Source organism: Mastacembelus armatus, chromosome 9 (genome assembly GCF_900324485.2).
Source record: "Mastacembelus armatus chromosome 9, fMasArm1.2, whole genome shotgun sequence".
Taxonomy (NCBI): domain Eukaryota; kingdom Metazoa; phylum Chordata; class Actinopteri; order Synbranchiformes; family Mastacembelidae; genus Mastacembelus; species Mastacembelus armatus.
Window position 1 is genome coordinate 681,883 of NC_046641.1, and position 13,620 is coordinate 695,502.

The 13,620-nt window shown below is 41.8% G+C and overlaps 1 protein-coding gene across 2 annotated transcripts in view; it reads left to right on the forward strand.

Moving 5' to 3' along the window:
- apba1a (amyloid beta (A4) precursor protein-binding, family A, member 1a) overlaps positions 1–13,620 on the forward strand; it is a 68,151-nt gene that overhangs the window by 594 nt on the left and 53,937 nt on the right. The window lies entirely within an intron of this gene.

Genomic DNA, 13,620 nt, shown 5'->3' on the forward strand with positions numbered 1-13,620 from the left:
AAACAGCAGGTTAGTTTGTGGTTCTACAGTGTGTCTGCCTGCAGCATCTCCATAAAACTCAGCTTCATCATGTCCTCATAGAAACTATAGTGTAGAAAACATAGGTGGAGGCGCTAGAGCCAATACTGTATGTTCCTGCTGATTGTTAGATTGTCATTTAGACACCCCTTTTTGCAGGCAAAAATATGTTGATATGTTTTTAATATGTTGATGTTTTAATATTAAAAGTTAGTAGTTATTATTATGGTTATTACTATTATAATTAAAAGCGAAAAAAAAGAGATATCAGAAATGCTCTTTTTTCTCTGACTGAGCTGGAGTGGCATGTTTTGGTGGAGCAACCAATGGTGCTGGTCACTGAAGTTTCCCCATTCAACTGAACGAGAAAGGCTACGATTTACGCCACAAAGTAAACTGTGTTTGATTGCAACAGGATGTCAGAATTCCATTCATCACTGTGACACTGTCGTGGTACCCTTTTAATGTTGTAACACCTTAGCTTTTCTTGTTTTAACTAATCAAAATGTCTGGTGTTAAAGAAAACTCACAAGATCTGAATGTCTAAATCTCTCAGCAGGGTGTCTCTAGACATGAAGCTCTAGGCCCCTCATTACTCATGTTCTTTAAAAAAAAAAAAGCCTAATACAGGCAATAAGTGCGCCACAGCATGTACTATACAAATTTCCCTTGCGTAGCTCTCTATTCTTACACTAAACTAAGATGGTTACATTTTTGAACATTAAATTATAACGCCTATTGGGATTGGGAACATGGCTTTATCCAGCAAGTTTCTATATCCTTAATTGGAAGGGTTTCCTTTTTGTGAGCCAGATAGTTTCTGGCCAATAAAACCTCCTCTGATAAGTGATCTGATCCTGGATTACAGGTCTGGACACCTCTCAGAATTTGGTTATTAACAAATGGTTGCTCTCAGCAACCGTTCTGTCAAGGCAAGGAAGAAACAGGTTTCTTTTCAGCTTTTCTGTTTTCACTGAGGTCATTCACTGCTCCATATCTAGACTCCACTACGTAATCCTCCATATGTTTCTGCTTCTGCCTTTGTGTAGTAGCAGCACATGGCTCTGGGATCTGATTTGCTGCACAAATGGTCCTAATAGTATCATACAGCATAGTAGCATCTGTGCGCATTTGTTTTAGAGGGTCATAAACAGCTCGTTTGTACTCAGCATTCTTAGCAAGGTCTACTGTTTCACTTTGCAGGTATTTGTGCAAGTTCTTAGTTATAGACAGAAAGGTCTTGAACATCATCAGTAGGTATACAGTGCTGAGTTTGGCATGGAGCCCTCCTGCCATGGAGTTGTTGATGCTGGAGAGACATTGGAGAACTACAGGGAGATTCTCTAAGATGGCATTTATAGACTACAGGTGGCACAACCAGCAGGTCTTTGAAAGCTGCACAAGTTCAGATGGCTTTAAACCCAGCTGATCTTGAACATCCCTGAATTTTTGATGGTTTACAAGTGAAACACTGATAAATGAGTATTAGCTCTCTAGCAGTTCAAAGAGATCTCTGGCCTCTGGTATGGCCTGACAGGTGTGACATAAAACTAGATTTAGTTGATGTGCATAGCAGTGCACATAAATGGCCTCTGGGTGGTTTGTTTTAAACCTGGCTTGTACACCACCTACAGCCCTACTCATAACTGCTGCACCATCATACAACTGTGCTACACCCATAAGTTCATCAATATCATGATGCACTAGTTGCTCTTCTATAGCAGCAGTAATGCACTCTGCATCAAATTCTTTTAGTGTTGACATTGCAATCAAGCACTCCACAACATAGTGGACACATATGGCCAGCTGTTCAGTATTGCCATCTGTGGCTTCATTTGCCATAATTGAAAACATTACTGCCTCTTTTATTTCTGTGATAATATTTTGTGTAAACTCTTCAGCACAGCATGCAATTATCTCATTTTGAGATGTAGGTGACAAGTAAAAGCTGTGTGAAGGGGCTGAATAGGTCTGCAAAAAAGGGTTAAACTGTTTTAGCAGTTTCATACACTCTAAAAAAAATTCCCTTGGTTGTGGCTTGAGTCTGGAATATTAGGAATATTTTGCTTGGCTAAGAACTGTAACAGCCACAACACGGGTGAGGTACTCCTGTCTGTCTTTTATTTCTCCCTCATTTGCTATGTGCAGCTGTTCAATGACACTGCCATGTGTAGCACTCTTTAAAACTATTCCAGCAAAGCATGTATGCTTTATGACCAGGTGTTCTCATGCTCTCTGAAGAGATCTAGTGCTTTTTTCCAATGTGATAGGCCAAATTTTCATGTTTCATGTTTCTACCAAAGTTTCTGCCTGCAAAACAAAAAGCTGCATCTCTAGATACAGAATATTCCAACCGTAAAAAGATTCCAAACCAAAGAATTAAAGATCTCTTTTTTAACCCAATGTTGGGCATACTGGGTCAATTTCACCTGTTGTGGGCCACAATGCTTTTCACCCAGATTCCCCTCCAGATTGTGTCCAGTGTTTTTTGACTTTGCCCCGTGACTTATCTTCTCTACTGCTGCTACTATGTTCATGTTTCTCTGTCCCTGTTTCTTCTCCATGCTGCATCAGTCTTCTGCCTGTCTCTCCACTGCCTGTCTCAACACTAGCAAATTTTTAAAATTAACTCATACCTCCTTCAAACTCATCTCTTCTTTCTGCTTCCCTTCCCCTAGTATGTCTAAAGAATTTCATGGTATCCATCTACAAGAGGAGTCAGTAATGGTTCAAGCAGCATTATCACTTACTTTACTTTCATTGTGTTTTCATTCATATACTACCTACCTACCTCGAACGATGCGTGCTGACACTTGGAAACTGTGCATGCATGTGCTACTGTGTTCAGGATACATGTATGCGTATGTGGATTTCCATCCCATCTTTGCTGGACAATAAGACAAAAAAGGTGTCATCAGTTTGCAGATCATTTCCTCTTAGTCTGCTATAGCTTCACACAAGCTCTGACCCCATCAGGAGCCCCTTTTCCATGGCCTTGTTCACTGTAATTCCATGTGACACTCTGTAACGCCCAGGTAAATGGCACAGTGTTCAAAAGGTCAGTTGAACAGTTCACCTTGTTATGGTACAGTGTCACAGGATCATCCCTGATCAGATGGAGTGACTTAAACTGTGTGCCATGCTGCATTTGGAGGTCCTAAATAACTGGCTATAAGTGAGTCCATACAGCATGCTCATCGTGCGTCAGAGATTTTGAGATGGTTGCAAAGCTCTGAGTGGCCGTTTTAGAGTATGCTACCACTGTTTAGATGTTACCTGGTTCCTACTTTTGCCAAAGTGGAAAGCCTGTATTTCCCTGTTAAGTTTGCAATCAAAATTCTTGCAACAGGATGTCAGAATTCTAGTCAAGTTAGATAATTCTCTTTCAAATTTTCTTTTGACTCCTTTATTTTCCCTGCTTGGTGCTTCCAGTTAAACTAGGGGGACACTATAGACCATAAGTCATGCTGGAAGGCCTGTGTAAACTGTCCCAGTGTTCCATTCACCCCCTTCTTAACCCAATTTTTATAGACCTTGTCCCCCACAGTCACATATTCTCTGAAATTTATTTTGCTGTAAATACTACTTTACTAGTTTTGTTCATTTTAAAACCTTGTATTAATGAAGTAAATACAGTATCTCAGAAGTGAGTACACCCCTCACATTTTTGTAAATAGTTTATCATATCTTTTCATGTGACAACACTGAAATGACACTTTGCTACAATGTAAATTAGTGAGTGTACAGCTTGTATAACAGTGCAAATTTGCTGTCCCCTCAAAATAACTCAACACACAGCCATTAATGTCTAAACTGCTGGCAACAAAAGTGAGTACACCCCTAAGTGAAAATGTCCAAATTGGGCCCAATTAGCCATTTTCCCTCCCTGGTGTCATGTGACTCGTTAGTGTTACAAGGTCTCAGGTGTGAATGGGGAGCAGGTGTGTTAAATTTGGCGTTATTGCTGTCAGTCTCTCATACTGGTCACTGGAAGTTCAACATGGCACCTCATGGCAAAGAACTCTCAGAGGATCTGAAAAAAAGAATTGTTGCTCTACATAAAGATGGCCTAGGCTATAAGAAGGGGTGGGAGGGGGGTCAGCCTGTCAGTGCTCAATAAATCATGGACCACAAATGACATTAAAGACCTCCTGAATCAGAAGAAGAAGGCATTCCAGGACAGGGATAAGGAGAAGCTGAGGAGTATATAACAGGAGCTCAAAAAGACAGAGGCAAGCAGCAGGTGAAGTACAAGAAAAAGCTGTCTCCTCTACCTCTGCAGCTACTCCTTCCACCTCTACCTATGAGGCTGATCCCTCAATCTCCACCTCTGAGGTTACTCCCTGCATCTCCACCTCTGCAGCTGCTCCGTGTACCTCCACCATCCCTCTGTTACAATCTGAAAAGCTCCTCCTGTCTCTGACAATGGAAGAGGTTGGAACTGAGCTCAGGAGACTCCGACCAGGGAAGGCAGCAGGACCAGATGGAGAGACTCAGTCTAAAATGCCTCTCTGCAGTTTCCTTAGAGCCGCGCCCCCCTCAAACCACATAGAGACTGTGTCTGCCCCTCGAACATGTAAATCAAATAAATCAGAAGTTAACAGAAGAGGAGTTAGTCATAAAAACTTAATAAAAATTAAGACCACTCCTCTTATTGAACAGAGAAACAGAACTGTCAAATGTGGATTAATGAATATCAGGTCTCTTTCATCTAAATCTTTGTTAGTAAATGATTTGATAACTGATCACCAAATTGACCTACTTTATCTTACTGAAACCTGGTTACAGCAGGATGAATATGTCAGTCTGAATGAATCAACCCCCCTCAGTCATAAAAATTATCATGTTCCTCGAAGCACAGGTCGAGGTGGAGGAGTAGCTGCAATCTTCCACTCAAACTTATTATTAAACTTTCATCCTCAGAACAGTTATAACTCATTTGAGAGCCTCACTCTTAGTCTCTCACATACAAACTGGAAAACACAAAAACCGTTCTACTTGTCATTGTGTACCGTCCACCTGTCCCTTACTCAGAGTTTTTAACTGAATTCCCTGACTTTCTGTCTGATTTAGTGCTTAGATCAGATAAAGTTATTATAGTGGGAGATTTTAACATTCATGTAGATGTTGAAAATAACAGTCTCAGCATTGCATTTAATTCTATATTAGATTCAATTGGTTTCATTCAAAATGTTAATAAACCCACCCACTGTTTCAATCACACCCTTGATCTTGTTCTGACCTATGGCATCGAAATTGAACATCTAATAGTTTTTCCCCCAAATCCTGTTTTGTCAGATCATTCTTTAATAACTTTAGAATTTAGAATGATGGATCATGCAGCGTCTGGAAGAAAATTCCACTACAGCAGATGTTTATCCGACAACGCTGTTAATAAATTTAAGAAAATGATTCCATCTTGATTTACATCTATGCCAAGTATAAACATAGTGGAGGGCAGCTGCCTCAATCCCACTCCCTACCAAATTGGTCATGTTGTTGACAGCGCTGTAACCTCACTGCGTGAAACGCTTGATTCTGCAGCCCCTCTGAAAAAGAAGTTAGTGAATCAGAGAAGACTAGCCCCATGGTATAATTTACATATTCGTACCTTAAAGCAGGCATCACGAAGGCTGGAAAGGAAATGGCGTTCCACAAACTTAGAGGAAATTTTTCTAGCCTGGAAAAACAGTCTACTAACATATAAAAAAGCTCTCCGTAAAGCCAGAACTGCATACTATTCATCACTAATAGAGGAAAATAAAAACAATCCCAGGTTTCTTTTCAGCACTGTAGCCAGGCTGACAACAAGTCACAGCTCTGTTGAGCCCAGTGTTCCCTTAGCTCTCAGCAGTGATGAATTTATGAGTTTCTTTACAAATAAAATCACAACTATTAGAGATAAAATTCAGCAGATGCTTCCTATACCTGCAATAAATGAATCTTCTACTACAGTAGCTCTTGAATCATCTGTAGGACCTCAGTTATGTTTAGACTGCTTCTCTCCCATAGATCTCTCTGAATTTACATCAGTAGTTGCTTCATCGAAATCATCAACGTGTCTCTTAGACCCCATCCCGACTAGACTGCTTAAAGGCACCCTGCCATTAATGAACTCATCTTTATTAGACTTGGTAAATTTATCTCTAGTATCAGGCTACGTACCACAGGCCTTTAAGACTGCAGTAATCAAACCTTTACTCAAAAAGCCTAGTCTTGATCCAGGAGTCTTGGCTAATTATAGACCAATATCCAACCTGCCATTTATTTCTAAAATCCTAGAAAAAGCTGTTGCTAAGCAGCTATCAGTCATTTACACAGGAATGAACTATTTGAAGATTTTCAATCAGGATTTAGAGCACATCATAGTACAGAAACAGCACCATTGAAAGTTACCAACGATCTTCTCTTAGCCTCAGATAATGGACTTGTTTCGATACTTGTCCTCCTAGACCTTAGTGCTGCATTCGACACCATTGACCAAAACATCTTATTACAGAGACTGGAGCATGTGATTGGTATCAGAGGAAGAGCGTTAAAGTGGTTCCAATCCTATTTATCGGACAGATTCCAGTTTGTTCATGTCCATGATGAACCTTCCACACGAACAAAAGTTAGTTATGGAGTTCCACAAGGCTCCGTGCTAGGACCGATTCTGTTCACCCTGTACATGCTTCCTTTAGGCTATGTCATTAGGAAGCACTCTATTAATTACCACTGCTATGCAGGTGACACTCAGTTATATCTATCTACTAAACCTGTTAACACAAACCAGTTAACCAGACTTCAAGCCTGTCTAACTGACATAAAGGCCTGGATGACCAGTAACTTTTTACTTTTAAACTCAGAGAAAACAGAAGTCATTATATTTGGGCCAAAAAATCTCAGAAATAACTTTTCTAAAATTATAGCTACTCTAGATGGCATAACCCTGGCCTCCAGCACTACTGTAAAAAACCTTGGAGTTATTTTTGACCAGGACATGTCCTTTAACTCACACATAAAACAAATCTTTAGAACTGTATTCTTTCACCTGCGCAACATTTCCAAAATTAGGAACATCCTGTCTCAAAATGATGCAGAAAAAGTAGTCCATGCATTTGTTACATCAAGGCTAGATTACTGTAACTCATTACTATCTGGATGTCCCAATATCTCCATAAAAAGCCTCCAATTAATCCAGAATGCCGCAGCCAGAGTCCTGACAGGAACTAGCAAGAGAGATCATATTTCTCCTATATTGGCTTCTCTTCATTGGCTCCCTGTAAAATATAGAATAGAATTTAAAATCCTTCTTCTCACATACCCTTCAATCACTTCATAATCAAGCTCCTTCATACCTTAAAGACCTCATAGTACCATATTATCCCAATAGACCACTTCGCTCTCAGAGTGCAGGTTTACTTGTGGTTCCCAGAGTTTCCAAAAGCAGACTGGGAGGCAGAGCCTTTAGTTATCAAGCTCCTCTCCTGTGGAACCAGCTCGCAGCCTGGGTTCAGGAGGCAGACACTCTCTGTACTTTTAAGGCTAGACTTAAAACCTTCCTCTTTGACAAAGCATATAGTTAGGGCTGGCTTCAGGCAACCCTGAACCATCCCTTAGCTATAGGCCTAGATTGCCCAAGGACCATCGGTGCACTGAGCTCCCCTACCGTAACCCCCCCCCTCCCTTCCCCTCCTCTCTCTTCCTCTCTCTTCCTCTCCCCCCACCTCATGTATATTCCACCATTGAATGTCACTAACCTTGTGCTCTCTCTCTCCCCTAGTTTGTGCTCTCTCCCTCTCTCTCTGTTCTCTCTGTACCTGCTGCAGGTATCCCCGGTCCTGGAGCTGTATATTTCTGATGTGCAGTTACTGGTCCCACCAACCTGCAGTGTCTATTTGTTGTTTATTGTTGCTGTTCTTTTCTCTCTGCTCTATCCACTCACCCCAAACGGTCGAGGCAGATGGCCGCCCAAACTGAGCCCGGTTCTGCTGGAGGTTTTTTCTTCCGTTAAAGGGAGTTTTTCCTCTCCACTGTCGTCAAGTGCTTGCTCATAAGGGAATTGTTGGGTTTTTAGTTTTAGTTTTTGTAAAGTGCCTTGAGATGATTTGTATTGTGATTTGGCACTATACAAATAAAATTGAATTGAATTGAATTGTATTGAATTGAATTGAGTATGTCCAAGGTTTCTGAAGGACTCTGCAGGACAACTAGCTGTCAGCATGTGCTTGGGCCTGTACCTAACAAACTGCCAGTATGATATCCGATGCACCAACCTGCATTCCTTGTAGTATTTGGTGTGGAGCTCCATCATGGTTTTGGCCAACACACGTTGCTGCAATTTGTCTCACCTTACAATATCCTTTTTTTTCCACCAAGACCCTACTGTTCTTATCTCTGGACAGAAATTGAATTATTTGCTGCTTTTTTCTGCAGCCCCTCTTTTCTTCAATGGTCTGATCGTGGATTGATGTGTACTTTTCTTAGCTTTAGTCCAATGATGCTTTTGGACCCTCATTTTTCATTTAAAATTTACTCATGGCATCCAGCTCTGCTATAAACTTTAATTTTTCTTCTTCCAACTGTTCCCACTGTTGCTTGGAGCATGGGGAGAAGGTTTGACAGGACAGGTGCCACTCAGAACAGGCCTCGCCATGGTAGACCAAAGAAGTTGAGTGCAGGTGCTCAGCGTCATATCCAGAGGTTGTCTTTGGGAAATAGACGTATGAGTGCTGCCAGCATTGCTGCAGAGGTTCAAGGGGTGTGGGGTCAGCCTGTCAGTGCTCAGACCATAGGCCGCACACTGCATCAAATTGGCCGGCATGGCTGTCGTCCCAGAAGGAAGCCTCTTCTAAAAGTGATGATGCACAAGAAAGCCCACAAACAGTTTGCTGAAGACAAGCAGACTAAGGACAAGGATTATTGGAACCGTGTCCTGTGGTCTGATGAGACCAAGATAAACTTATTTGGTTCAGATGGTGTCAAGCGTGTCTGGCGGCACCAGGTGAGGAGTACAAAGACAAGTGTGTCTTGCCTACAGTCAAGCATGGTGGTGGGAGTGTCATGGTCTGGGGCTGCAGAAGTGCTGCCGGCACTGGGGAGCTACAGTTGATTGAGGGAACCATGAATGCCAACATGTCCTGTGACATACTTCAGCAGAGTGTGATCCCCTCCCTTTGGAGACTGGGCCATAGGGCGGTATTCCAGCACGACCACAAACACACCTCCAAGATGACCACTGCCTTGCTAAAGAAACTGAGGGTAAAGGTGATGGACTGGCCAAGCATGTCTCCAGACCTAAACCCTATTGAGCATCTGTGGGGCATCCTCAAATGGAATGTGGAGGAGTGCAAGGTCTCTAACATCCACCAGCTCTGTGATGTCATCATGGAGGAGTGGAAGAGGATTTCAGTGGCAACCTGTGAATCTCTTGTGAACTCCATGCCCAAGAGGGTTATGGCAGTGCTGGGAAATAATGGTGGTCACACAAAATATTGACACTTTGGGCCCAATTTGGACATTTTCACTTAGGGGTGTACATTTCTTCAGTGTTGTCACATGAAAAGATATAATAAATTATTTACAAAAATGTCAGGGGTGTACTCACTTCTGTGAGATACTGTATATACAGTATAATGTACAATATAATGCCAAGGCCAAGCTGCTCCAGATATTTCTGGTTATTTAATTAATATGTAAGTTTAATGCTTTATGTATGCTGACATGGACCGTTGGAACCAGGAGGAAGGAGAACAGGAACCAGGAAAGCAGTGAGTGAGTACACAGGAGTGATGACACAGTAAACACAGTACAATCAAGCAACCAGGTGAAGTGGAAAGTTGGTATACAGTGTACCCCCGCAAAGTTGCGGTCCAGAGTTTTCGGTCTCAGTTGTTCGTGGATTTTTCCTTAGAACCTAACTAATAATTTTTCACGGAAATCCCTGCAATTTCGGAGAAACTGCAAATATCCTCAGCAGTTTTTATGGATTTTTTTGTGGCAATATATAATTTTTCATGCGTTGAGACTATGAGAAATAAGATTCTCTGGTCTGATGAGACCAAGATTGAATTTTTTGGTGTTAATTCTAAGCGGTATGTGTGGAGAAAACCAGGCACTGCTCATCACCTGCTCAATACAATCCCTACAGTGAAACATGGTGGTGGGAGCATCATGTTGTGGGGGTGTTTTTCAGCTGCAGGGACAGGACGACTGGTTGAAATTGAAGGAAAGATGAATGCGGCCAAGTACAGAGATAGCCTGGAAGAAAACCTCTTCCAAAGTGCTCAGGACCTCAGCTAAAATAACAAAGGAGTGGCTTCGGAACAACTCTGTGACCGTTCTTGACTGGCCCAGCCAGAGCCCTGACCTAAACCCAATTGAGCATCTCTGGAGAGACCTGAAAATGGCTGTCCACCAACGTTCACCATCCAACCTGACAGAACTGGAGAGGATCTGCAAGGAAGAATGGCAGAGGATCCCCAAATCCAGGTGTGAAAAACTTGTTGCATCATTCCCAAGAAGACTCATGGCTGTACTAGCTCAAAAGGGTGCTTCAGCTCAATACTGAGCACAGGGTCTGAATACTTATGACCATGTGATATTTCAGTTTTTTCTTTTTTAATAAATTTGCAAAAATTTCTACATTTCTGTTTTTTTCTGTCAAGATAGGGTGCTGAGTGTACATTAATGAGAAATAAAATGAACTTTTTTGATTTTGGCAAATGGCTGCAATGACACAAAGAGAAACATTTAAAGGGGTCTGAATACTTTCCGTACCCACTGTAGATGCAATATCAAATATACAATTCCTGGGTTTATTATCAAATATGTGTGATTTCAGTTTGAGCTTTAACTGGAGGAAATGTTGGCACATTCAACATCATTTTTTTCAGTGCACCCTTTGAGTGCTTGTGTGGTACCATAGTCAACATTGATATCATTATAATTATTAAAATCTGGGTTGTCTGCATAATTAGGGTGACATATTTTGTTGTTTTCCATAATCTGACCTAGTGGGAACAGAAGAGGCCTAAGAATAGAATGATTCAGTTGAATTTAATCTGTTATAATTTAATTTTATCTGTTATATTTTGAGCCAAGAACAAATTATTTCCTGAAAATGGTAGTGGTCCTAATTATTGAAGAACATGTGATTTTAAAACTGAAAGCAGACATAACAATACAGCTGCTTTCATATTGTGTCCTGCCCTTATACTCTGAGTGTCAGGATTCTAAAGGAGTTCCCGGTTTGGACTTTTATTTTGTTTGTATTTCCTGTGTTACCTTTGTCTTGTCAGGAAGTTCTATGTTTTCCCTTTAGCTTGATTGCTTTCATCGGTGTCTCATTGATTCCCTTATTGTTAATATATACAGTACTTGCTTTTGTTCTCCATGTGGTGCTACATTCTCTGGCCTATTCACTATCATTTGTTGTTGGTGTTGCTTCCACAATTTCCCCATACATTTTGTTGCAGTTAATCTCCTTGCTCTTTGTCAAAATTGTAATAAATTGTTCATTACCTTGCCCTACCTCTCCCTGTTTCTTGTCTGTGTATTGTCTGCAATTTGAGCATAGCTAAAACACAAAACGTGACAGAAGAATCTGGCCAGAACGGGCTCAGCAGACAACACGCCTGACAGGGAATAGTTTAGTATTTTTTGCCTTGTGTACAAATAGTGTAATAGAAAATCAGCATCCCGTAACTGGGAGGTCCAAATGTTTGGCCAGGTGTGGTCTTAAATATGGCTGCCAGTGCCATAAACAGAACCCAGGGACTGAGGATCGCTTTGCGTGGAAGGTTATGTGCAGTACTCATCCCGGGTTGTTGTAGTTCCCTGAAACACCCAGGATTCCTTCCATCCTGGCCATTCTCTGGGTCACTTTTTCTCAGAGGTCCTCCTTGTCTTAAATCCCAGAAAGCTGATGTGGTTAACTTTCATATTTGTTCACTGCAATCTCCACCTCAGTTCCAGTCACCTTCAGAATCCTTGAGCCAGTTTTCAAAATATGAAATTATTATTATTATTATTATTAAATTGTTATAAATTACATTTAATATTAATATTAAATATTTAAAAAATAAAATTAAAAAATACACTATTCTGAATGGCAGCAAATCCAAGTTGCTGTGTTTTTTTGTAGTTATTTGTAGTGTACTGTTGGCCCTGTCGAAAATTGGATACAGGGGAAAACACCCAGTTATGCTGAGGAGACCATTATCTAAAGGCTAAGATGAACAATAGAAGGTAGAGATACAAGCCTTTTCTGCCCTCTGTGCTAATGGGGAATGTTAACTCGCTGCTTAACAAGTGTGACAAGCTGGAGGCGCTTGTGAGGAACCACATCCTGGTTAAACAACAACATACTGGACTTGTGTGGATATACCTGCCTTCACAGCTGTACGAGTGGACAGAGACCCAAGGACGAGCAGAAGGACAAAGGTGAGGGAGTTACCCTACTTTTCAATCAGAAATGGATTAACCCCCAAAATGTGACTGTGAAAGAGAGGGTCTGCTTTCTGGACATTGAACTGGTCTCAGTTGGTTTCTGCCCATGCTATGTGCCAAGGGAGTTTACATACATAGTCACCATTGTTGTTTACAGTCCACCGAAGGCGTGTGACGTCATCCATGATGCTGTTGCTGGGATACGGACCCAACACCCTGATGCATCCATTGCAATTACAGGGAATTTCAATCACGTCTCTCTGTCCTCCTGCCTGACTGACTTTGTACAATACGTGGACTGTCCACCACGTGGAGAAAGGACATTAGATCTGTTCTATGCTAACGTGAAAAAAGCTTACAAGGCTGTACCTCTTCCACCACTGGGTAGATCTGAAGCTTCCTGTTACCACCAGGTCTTTCAGGAAATGGCCACTAGAGGTAAGGGATTCATTGAGAGACTGTTTTGAGTGCACAAACTGGAATGTATTGCTAGAGGAGCAGGAAATGGACACTGACTTGGACAGTAGAATCAACATCATCACTGACTACATTAATTTCTGTAGAGACGCAGTACTCCCAGTTGGGACATCACAGTGCTATCCTAACAATAAATCATGGACCACAAATGACATTAAAGACCTCTTGAATCAGAAGAAGAAGGCATTCCAGGACAGGGATAAGGAGAAGCTGAGGAGTATATAACAGGAGCTCAAAAAGACAGAGGCAAGCAGCAGGTGGAGTACAAGAAAAAGTTGTCTCCTCTACCTCTGCAGCTGCTCCCTCCATCTCCACCATGGCAGATGCTCCCTCTACCTCCACCTCTGCAGCTACTCCTTCCACCTCCACCTATGAGGCTGATCCCTCAATCTCCACCCCTGAGGTTGCTCCCTGCATCTCCACCTCTGCAGCTGGGAAGGCCAGGGAAGGCAGCAGGACCAGATGGAGTATGTCCAAGGTTTCTGAAGGACTGTGCAGGACAACTAGCTCTGCCTCTGTGCTGTCTCTCTTTAATATGAGCCTTTGGTTGGAAAAAGTCCCGGCGCTGTGGAAGACTTCTTGTCTAATACTGGGTGCCCAAAACAGGGTGGCCAGTAGAGCTGAATGACTATAGACCAGTGGATTTGACATCCCACATCATAAGGACCTTGGAGGCTGTAAGAGGCTGCAGGT